This window comes from Phascolarctos cinereus, unplaced genomic scaffold (assembly GCF_003287225.1).
Source record: "Phascolarctos cinereus isolate Bilbo 61053 unplaced genomic scaffold, phaCin_HiC Scaffold_2;HRSCAF=192, whole genome shotgun sequence".
NCBI lineage: Eukaryota > Metazoa > Chordata > Mammalia > Diprotodontia > Phascolarctidae > Phascolarctos > Phascolarctos cinereus.
This window is the reverse complement of record NW_027555625.1, coordinates 394,613,950-394,620,806: the sequence shown is the minus strand read 5'-3', so window position 1 is coordinate 394,620,806 and position 6,857 is coordinate 394,613,950.

The following is a 6,857-nucleotide window of genomic DNA, read 5'->3' as shown; positions in this document are numbered from 1 at the left end:
GAGATAAGTGATTTGGGTACTGGTAAGTTAGCTGAGAAGTGAATAGATAATTCATGGGGAATACGTAATCATTTTATTCCCATCCTCTTCACCACCAATAAAATGGCTGTATTCAAATATGCCAATTGATCTGTGATCTTATTGACATGAGTATTCATTCAACATCTCCTTTCTTAACCTGTGTGAGACTTGTCCGCATATTCCCAAAAGTTCACCACTGAGAGTTTATCCAACTTTCTGGGGGTCTTGTCAACTTCATCTGACATCATTAGTAGGAGCTATCTATTTGTCATCCTTTACTCTTGAAATAGGACCCATCCACCTTATTTTTAAAATATATATCACTTTATGATATCCTTTACACTACTCCTCTTTTGCAATCTATTGTTTATAATATGTTACAGCCCTCTCATGCCCACCTAGCTATGTAATGGTGGAATCATTGGGTATGCTGTAGCAAACATCTTCAGTTACTGATTTATTTTTTATGTTATGTCTGCTCATGGACTAGACAAATCATTAAAATAATGAGATTTTGCAGCCAAAACTTGGTCATATCATTTGTCAGAAGAATCCTTCTTCTTTATCTCTGCCTTTAGGATCTCAGCGTCTTTCAAAGCTCATCTCAGATGTCCCCTCCTCTGTGAGATCACCCTAGCTGTTAGTACCTTCTCCCCAAAAAATTACACTGCACTTATTTTGTATATATTTCACCTACATTTATATATGTATATATTGTTTCCTCCAACAAAGTGTAAGGTCTTTAAAAGCAGGAACTGTTTTCATTTCTTTGTCTTTGGATGCCCAGAGCCCATCACAATTCTGGCACTTAGTAGGCAAATGATAAATTCTTCTTGATTGATTAAATCTCCTCTTCACAAGACCAGCCTTACGAATCAGATTGACTGAGTGATCTGATATGGAGACTCAGCCCTGTCACTGATAAGCTTGCCATGGGACCCTGGGCAAGTCATTTTACTTGCCTGAACCTTGCCTTCTTCATCTGTAAAATGAAGGGGGTTGAAATAGATGGTCTCTAACATCCTATGATTCTCTAAGCCCTCTTTCAGTGACCTAGGAAAGTCAGCATCGCCTTATGAAAGGTTTTCTTACTTGATTGACGTTATCTGAAATGCTATACTAAGCATTCCATTGGCTTAAAGTTAATATCCTAATCTTGTTATATAACCTATGCCTACTTACTAATCATTTATGCAGTAAAGTTCAATAAAAATGATAGTTTGCCAAGAACTTTGCTAAAAACAATCCTCTGAGTTAGGTCCTTGCAGAGTATTGCTTGCTCCACACCAAACAGAAACAAAAGTGATCATTGAACTGAAATGTCTCCATTTTACAGATCAGGAAGCTGAGGTTCAGTGGTGAAGTATCTTGTCAAAGATTAAAGAGGCAAGGATGGCAGAACCCAGATTCAAATCCAGATCTTCTGATGCCAAGGCTAGGGATTTTTTTTTCAAGGATACTGGTGCTCAGAGGCCCCCAGAGGAAGACCAAAATCGTAAAGCCAGTACAAATGAGCTTCAACAGAATTACAGATCTCTTCAGACTTCCAGCCAGAGGATTCTCCCTGTGTTAGTTCATTGGGATTTGCCATACACCGTGGGGTTAAATATAACACAAAGATCCTAACTGACTAAGGTTGGCAAATTCATCTGATTGGCCACCAGTGGATATGAGGGAAGAAATAAGTGTACAGAGGTAATTAGAAATAGCTAAGTCTTATACTCATCCTTTAGGTAGCATCAGTCAGCAGAGTTTGCGTAACTGAAAACTGCTGTCACTTCATCTCAGTTTTCTGCCTCTTAAAGTGAATGCCATAGCAACTGGTACACTTTCAAAAATAAGCCATTCTCCATTTGTTGTTGATGAGGAAGGAATCTGGGACATGCTAGGTTAGCAGGAGATGCAAGCCATTCTAGGTACCCTTAATGGAATAGTCACCCTCAGTGGTCTCTCTCTGAGGTTTAATAATAGATTTCTGAGCCAAGACTCTCTAGTGTAAAGCTTTTCAACATAGATGTAGATTAGTTATAAAGCATGACCAAGTGTTGACACCCCATCTTCCAGTATCGATGACCATAAGTGGGGGGAAGGGGACAGGATGAGGGAAATCCACAACCCACCCTTGAATGTACACTTGTCAGGCAGAGTGCTCCCAGGAAACTCATGGTCATACTCATGGGCTCATGGGGTGTGTGTGTGTGTGTGTGTGTGTGTGTGTGTGTGTGTGTGTGTGTTTGTGTGTGTGTGTGTAGATATGAAGATGCAAGTCAAAGCTCATTAAGGTATAACTAGTACTCAAAGCAGGTAGTCAGTGACTCAGTGGATAAAGAGCCAGGGATGGAGTCAGCAAGAGTCATCTTCAGTCCTCTGAAGTTCTTCAAATCTGGACTCAGACACTTTCTAGCTGTGTGACCCTGGTCAAGTCACTTAACTTTCTTTGCCTCAGTTTCCTCATCTATAAAATGGGCTGGAGAAGAAAATAGCAAACCACTCCAATATCTTTGCTTAGAAAACCTCAAATGGAGTATGACATGACTAAACAACAATGGAAGTCAAAAGAATCAATGTGTTCTTAATGACGGTTTGGCTTTTGATGTTCATTTTATCCTTTCACTTGTCTCTACGTTTGATTATTTTGCCCTCCACCCCAATAGTTCTTATTTTTTTTTCCTCTGAAAGTAAGAAACAGAAAGATTGCACCTTCAGCAATGAATTGGGAACTAGAGGTATTGGGGTCAAATACCAGCATGGCAACTTCTTACCTGTGTGGACTTTTGTTTAGTCATCTGTTAAGATGGCAATTGGTCAGCGTCCTTCCCATAGCTGGTGAAGTGATCCTACTAAGGAGCAGGTCTAACCATGTTACTCTCCTGCTTAAAACCTACCATGGTTCTCTATTGTCTCTAAAAATCAAACACAAGCTTCTTAGCCTGGCATTCAAGATCCCCACAATATGGTTTGCAATCTACTTTTCCAATGTTATTTGAAATTATGTTCTTCATTCACTCTATGTTGCAATCAAACTAGATTTCTAGATATTCCTCAAACACGACACATCTTTAATAGCATACAAAAGGGTATGTTGGAGCCAATTCTAATATTTTGGAAACCAGTAAACATAAATCAGGGCTTAATATATTCTTTTGTGTATATATATATATTTACATATATGTACATATATGTGTTCATACATCTATGAATACTTGTATATATGTATATTAGTACATATATTAATATTAGTGTGTATATATATATACATATACATAGTATATGTATGTATTTTCCAGAGAGCTAATTGTTAAATATTTACCAGTATTCCACAACTAATAGGTGTCTAACTTTTTGCCCCATAGGCAAAACATGGATAATAATGTGAATTTATAAAATTGTAGTTTCAGAGATTAAGTGTTAAAAGGACATGAAACATCATCATACCACCTCATTTTCATGATAAAAAAAATCTCAAGGCCCAACAAGATTAAGGTTCTTGCCTAAGATCATACAAATAGTAAATGAAGCCAGCACATGAATCCAGGATCCACATTAGAATAGAATAGAATAGAATAGAATAGAATAGAATAGAATAGAATAGAATAGAATAGAATAGAATAGAATAGAATAGAACTTTGTTCAAGCTCTCTAGTTGATGTGTTTGTTGTCCCCATTCTAGAATGATTCAAATCGGTGTATTTGTTTGAGGTTATTGCTTTTAAGGTGAAAGACAGTGAAGACTTTGTGCATTCCAGATTATTCTCCCCCATTTTTCGTTGTGGCTAAGGTTACTTCTGACAAAGTTCTGTATCTGGTAGGAGAAAGTTATGCTCCCTAGAACCAAAACAATGAAGCTTGTAAGGAGTGAGATCCGGGGATTGTCATAGACTCTTAAGTTAGCTTCACAAAGGGTTTTTTCCATCATTGTGTCTGGAGGACAGTAGGTCACTAATGAATTGAGAATCTAGACTGAGAGACTCAATCACCAACCAGAGGCAGCTGGATACCAAGATAAATGCTTCTTGTTTTAGCTCTGAGAGCGCTCAGCAATTCCAGGTGAACTCAGAGGGAATGGGAATGGGAGTTAAATGTCAAGGGAGAAGACAGGAGGCACTCCACTAGCTAGCAAACTATAAAGCTAAAAGCAGAGCCTTGAGGGGATGACGAGAGGCATTCAAGGGCTCCCAGGAGGATAACAGTAAGGAAGGAGAGGGAGGGCAAGTCCTAAAGGAAGGCGGGTGAGGAATAAGGGCACCAGGAGTCTCTGTGCCTTTGAGGGTGGAGTGGGGGACAGATCCAGGAAGGATTAGGTGGAAGGAGTTCTGGTGAGTCCCTCTTTCCCACAGAATACAATACAATACATAGTCCTTCCAAGACTTACAGTATTACACTGTGCTTTGGAATTCAAATGGAAGGTAAACAAATTTGGGAAGTTCTGAACAAGCAATCCCCATCTCACACAATCCAAATGATTCCGAGGCTTTGTTCTCCAAAGTAAGATGCTTTGCAGGACCTATGTGGGTGATCTCTCTCTTCCTCCAGGGAGGATGTCATATCAGGAAGTCCTTTCTCTCTCTAGAAGGCCCAGTAATCAAATTCTTGAACATGGGAACTCTTAAACTTTGAGTGATCCATGAGGTACTGCAAAAGAACTTGTCTTATTCTGGCTAGAAAGTAGATTCTGGTATCATTCTAACTAGAGAATTCAATCTGCTCTTCACAGAACATAGTCCATAAACTACCTCTGAGCTATCCTCTAAGGAAGGTGCCAAAGGTCATACCTACTTCCATATGCAGGCATCTCTCAGATATCTCTAAACTAAGTTCTATATTCTATAATTTTATCAAGTTTATTAGGAGGAATTCACTAGATTAATCAGTAAACCCCCAACTCCTTTCCCTGAAATGAAAATAATATGACTTCTGAGTCTCTCAAAATATCTTGGCAGTTCCTTGATGAATGCTCCAGATGGATTTCTGCATTTCCATACTGAAAAACCAAGGTTAGCTTTTTTTTTTTACATTTTTAAGGACTTCTCCATTTGAGCAAAGGGATCCTTTTCCCATCCTCATTCGAGACATTCCTTGTGCTCTTCAAGTAAATGACAGCAGGTCTTGACTTATTCTAGGATTATCTTTCCCTCACAAACAAAAGGAAGGTGAAGGTGAGAAAGAAGCAGGGTTACCCCCAGAGGCATGATGAATATGTCCAAAGAAGCACAGCCGGATGGGAAATGACATGCAGAGCCTCAATCACCAAAGGTCAGATACCTGATGAATATTTTTTAACTTAACTCATGAACTCACCTTTAAAATATGATTTAGAAGTTATTCTCTGTTTTGGTGAAAGGGACAGCATCAAAATCACAGATATTTGGAGCCACTGAAATACAATATAGCATGTGAGCCCTGCTCCTTCCTACTTGTGTGACTTTGACGTTTCTAAACTTCCTGGGCCTCAGTTTCCTCATCTGTAAAATGAGGTGATTGGACTACATCATCTTTTTTTTTACAGTAATAACACATTCATGTAGGGCCTTAAGATTTAAAATTGCTTTCTTTACAACAACTTACAAAGGGACGTACTAAGTACAAGTCTTACTATTGCAGTTTTACAGGCAAGGAAAGTGAGGCTGAAAGAGTTTAAGTGGTTTATCTACTGATATACAGCTCCTAAGCATCAGAACCAGGATTTGAACCCAGGTTTTCTGCCTCTACGTTTAGCATTCTTTCTACTATACTCTACTGTCTCTCACATAGTAAGCAATAAAGAAATGCTTACTATACCGTGATGAACAAATCTAGTTGAGACAATTTAATAATAATAATAATAATAATCATATTATATAGAGCTAAGTATACGCTAGGCACTGTGCAAGGCATTTTGCAGTTATTATCTAAGTTGATCCTCACAACAACCTTGAGACAGAGATGCTATTATTATTCCCATATTCCCATTTTACAGATGAAGAAACTGAGACAACCAGTTTAAGTGACTTGCCTAGGTTCACCTAGCTGTTAAGTTTCTTTTGTTATTGTTGTTGTCTTTGCTTTTGTAATTATATGCCAGTGTTTAGCACAGAGTACTGTTTAATACATTTTTTTTTCATGTTGATTACTTCATTCAATATCCTTCCCAAGTTTACACCATTATGTGAATTCCATCAGGAAAAGGAAGAAATCTCTTATCTAGGATCATACAGTTGAGAGCTAGAAGGGAGCTTGGAGGTCACTAGGAGGTCACTAAGGTCCTTTTCAGCCCTGTATCTATGACATTATGCTCTATGATCCTATGAGCTTAGCGTCCAGTAAGATATCAAAGAAGAAAACACGTTGGTCATTGATTATTGACTGACCCCTTGAAATTCTCCTTGCAAAAGCTAATGCTCCAGGAATAGCATAGCAAGGGCATACCCCTCAAGGGAAAAAGGATCAAAGGTAGTTGATGCTAGAATAAAAGGCCTTGTTTAGTATTCTCATAAATGATGCTATTAGGCATGATTTTCTGAAGATTCTTTTAATTAAAGTCAAGGCTCAGGCAGGAGTGATTAAAGGTGTCATTTAGTTAAAAATCAAACTTCACTTTTTGATTACATCTGTAATTATAATGCATTAACAGAGGAGCTATAAATCCAGGCATTGCATATGCTGGTGACATTAAGACTTAATGTTTGTGATCCTACTCCAATCAAAGTCAAGATGATTCTAACAGTTTCTATGCAATCATCCAGCAACAATCAATCCATCAATAAACACTGAGTACTTATAATGAGCCAAGCACCGTTCTAGGTGCCAAGAATACAAAGACAAAAATGAAACAATTCCTAGCCTCAGTGAAAATGTAG